The sequence below is a fragment of the Octodon degus genome, unplaced genomic scaffold (assembly GCF_000260255.1).
Source record: "Octodon degus isolate 3935 unplaced genomic scaffold, OctDeg1.0 scaffold00003, whole genome shotgun sequence".
NCBI classification, from domain to species: Eukaryota; Metazoa; Chordata; class Mammalia; order Rodentia; family Octodontidae; genus Octodon; species Octodon degus.
The window spans coordinates 4,530,761-4,535,081 of NW_004524579.1; positions in this window are offsets into that span (position 1 = coordinate 4,530,761).

Sequence of the window (4,321 nt, forward strand, 5' to 3'; positions counted from 1 at the left end):
TGCTTTTCTGGATTCTTGTCCAAGTTTCCTACATGCAGAGAGAGCTTTGGTTTCTGCTTGGCAATTGATGGACACTGTTCCAAGGTTCTCGCCACTTGAACCTCTCCGTGGGCCAGTGTAATTTACAGTGCTTGGCCTCATCAGAGGAGCCGAAAAAACTGTGAGAATAAACATCTACTCTTTTGTCATCTGCTATCAGCTCACCACTTTTGTAGTGTTCTGTTTATTTCAAGCAAGTCTTGAGGTAAGATCACATTGAAGGGGAAATTACAAAAGAAAAAAAAAACATGCAGAAACAGCGTTCACAAGGAGTCTTAAAACAAGCAGTTTCACACACACACACACACACACACACACACACGCACACATATACACAGATTCAAAATTTTAAATTCATTTGCATTTCTTAAGGAAATTACATCATCAAACTTTCCATCAGTTTGTTTCTTATCAGCCATTTTGGATATAGTTGATTCTGATGTATCATAAATACCTAAACAAAAAAATACAATGGTGTATTAGGTTTTGGTTTCTAGAAGTTCATGACTTTTTTGTCATCCTCTGTTTCAAAAACACCAGAGTTAACTAAGCCATACCTTCTGCATTGTGATCAGCTCATATAAATTGTAAAATCATCTAGAAAATATTTTTAAAAGCGTACATAGAAAGAGGTGTTACGTTGCAGAGTAGATTTATTCCATACATGTCCCAGCATATACAGCAGGTGTTTAGATTCAGCAAGTGCTACTTAGGGCATTTGAAGAAAATGCGTAACTATGGTTCCAGAGCAAGACTCATACATAACATACAGATAATTAGTTAAGACATATAAAAGTCAAGTGTTCTCAGATGATTGCTCTATTTAATAGCATTAGCATGATAAAGGTTTATTGTAAAACTTGAAAATTTTTGTAGCTATATAAATAAAGCAAACATTGCTTCTGTTACTACCGCCTTTGCAGTCTCATTAAATAAAATACACTAAAATTAATATTACACATATTTGAAAGCAAATTTCTTAATTATATAAATGATGACTATTTTGCAATTATTGCATTTGAATGACCCCTTGCATTTCTTTTTCACTTTAAAGAGAATAAAAATTAAAACACTTTAAAAATGACACAGAATTTCAAAACAAGATGATAGAAAATCAACAATGAGTGTTACATTTTATATTGTTTTCTTCAAAGGAGTGGTTCAGATTACCAGATAAAAACATGAAAATTGATCATATAATTAGAATATTAAGCATTAACCAAATAAACCAATAGTAAGTAGAATTAGTAGTGTAATTATCCTAGCTATATTATGTGTATATATATTTTTTTTCTTCACTTTCTTTCTTTTCTCCTTTTCTTCATCCCAGTTGTTTTTGCCTTTAGATAAATTCCTTTCTCTCTCATAATATTTGCTGCACTTTCAAGATTTTGTTTACTCTTTCATTTTGTTGCACTAGGGAGACTATATGACGTTTAGGTATGTGTGTCTGATTTATTTCACTTATGAGTATGCTCTCTAGTTGCATCCATTTGATACAAAAGCCTTAAGTTTATCTTTCTTCATAGCTGCGTAGTATTGTATGATTTTTACCAAAATAGTGTTGACATGGCCAGCTGAGTGTCATTTTAAGTAACATTTCTATTTATTATGCAGTTTCCTTTTCTTCTTTCACTTCTCAAAAACAATTCTATGTTCTTTAATGATCATGTAGAATATTTTAGAAAGCATGGCTCCCAGCTAAGATCTTAGTTTAACTCTTAGGTATTTGTGCATAAGTGGTGTGATATTAATCTGTTTCTTGTGATCAAGGAAGTTCCCATCTTCATTAGATGGTGTCCTTCCTACAATCTGTCACACTCAGGGTGAGACATTGATGTGTAAATAATGTGATTGCTGATGAAATCGTTCCTGGCAACTGGGAGTAGAAAGAGTATGTGAAGGAAAAGAAAAGCTTCAGAGATCTGCATGGAAAATTCATTAGCCATTAAGAACACTCTTATGGAAGTTGGAATGTTATGTTCTTTATTAAGTAGGTATATTTTGGCTCAATGTAGAGTGGAAACATGAAAAGTCAAATAAGTGTATTTTACAATAGGCAATGCTTTCTTTCTTGCTTAGAAAATTCGGTCCTTAACTATATCTTTATTTACAGGGAAAACTGTAATTTTTGATAATGTATAGTGATTCAATATAACCTATTTCAATCTATGGTTAACAAAAAGTGCAACACAAGGGCCATCCAGATAACTCAGTGGACTAAAGCATCTGCTTAGCCAGAGCACAATGGCTGGGGTTTGATCCCCAGTGTGCTGTGCTGGTCCCACCCCAGGGCGTGCTGAGATGGCACTTGAGACTGGGCATGGTGGCACACACCTGTAATCCCAGAGCTTTGGAGGCTGAAAACAGGAGAATCACTATGAGCCCTATCTACATAGTAGGAACATGTACAATCTGTACACCTGTTCTAAAAATTCAAAAGAAAAAAAGTGCTCAACAGAATTCAAAATTAGATTATTGCTCAATTCTTTCTGTATTTCTATAAATGATGAGATGGACATATTTGCATAAATATCAATTTATTTTTTATTTATTTTTTGGCAGTACTGGGAATTGTATTCAAGACCTTGTGCTTGCCGGTCCAGCATTTATTCTACTGAGCTATCTCCCTCACCTATATAGATATCAACTTAGATTTATATAACTATCAGTTGGACTTTGCTAAGTATGGCCCAAACCTGATGGGCAATGGACAGCTTTTTTTGTTCGACAGATGCATATTGAGACAATTTTCCTTCTCTGGAATTGCTGTCCTAGGGTATCAGAAACTGGTGGATTCTTTTCATGAGATTATCTGAATGAACACTTCTCAGAAAACAACTAAGCTTTGGGAACATGGGATCAAGGGTCTAGTCTCAAGACCATTTTCTTACATCCCACTTAGTCCTTCATTTCGCTGTTCTACTTTATCTCTTGAAAAGAAAACAAACATGCCTTTTATTGAAATATAGCACTTACAGCTATTTTCAATGAGGTCATCTAAAGAAATACTCAAATCATTTTAAGATTTACATATATTAATGAATTTAAATATGAGTTAAATATATACACATATATACAAATACATTACGATAGATATAATTGCAAACTTACCACAGAATGACAAAATGGCTGGATATTTTGGATACAAGGGAATGTACTATGAAAGCAATTGCAAGTATTCACTACATAGGTAAAATCTTTCTTTCGTTTCTTTTTTCCTTTTTTTTTTTTTAGTACTGGGGCTAGAACTCAGGACCTTCAGCTTGCAGGGCAGATGCTTATGCCACTGAGTTATCTCCCCAGTCCTAGGTAAAATCTTTAGTTAGTGGAAAGTTTTCTAAGGTCTATGTTTATCAAATTACTTCAGCAGATGAACTTCAAGAAATCATCAATTAACTAAAACTAGCGGGGAGCTGAAGTTGGCTAAGCCAAATGAAAAAGCAATTATTTCTTAAAAAAATAGAATTACTTTGACATATCCTGAGAATATCATACCACTACCCAGTTGAATAAAACTGCATGTTATGTTTAATGAGTTAGGGTTTTTAAATTTCTAATTCTGGTCTATGTGAATTAAGCTAAAATACAAGTGTCAATCAGAAGAAGTAGAAAGAAAGCAATATGTAATTTCACATATCATTGGCTATCAGTACGAGTCGAAGTACCATGGAGGGAAATTTGAATAAAGTGCAAAAGATTGAATGAGCTTAAAAGTCATATTCATATATCATTGAATATTTCTTTTATACTAGAGAGTAGATGCATTTTTTCTACAAACTGTCTGCAAAGTAGCTTTACCTATCAAGATTGGAGTCTTGTGGTGCTTCATAAAGACTCAATTTCTGTCACTTTCAGTTCAATAATATTGACAAAATCTTGATAATTATTGTGTTCATCTTTAAAACAATAACATTCATCTCAGAATTATCTTGAGAACCATGTAACACAGTACCTAGAAAATGTTTATGCATTAGTAGATGCTTAGGAAATGACAAAATCGGGACTTCTTAGTCAGGGGCACTAACTCATTGCTTCAATTTGTTTCAGCAAGAAAGGACATATATTAATCATTTACTGAAGTTATTTGCAATGCTGTTAGTACCTTTGGTTTGCACTTCCTTGCTCTAAGCTACGGGATTGGGCTGGTACTTGAATTTGCACTGCCTATAACCACTGTCAAGAGATTTATTAGGGGCCAGGGAGATGGCTCAGTGGAATAAGTGCTTCCCTGGCAAGTGCAAGGGCCTGAGTTCAATCCCTGTTTCTGCCCTAAAAAAAA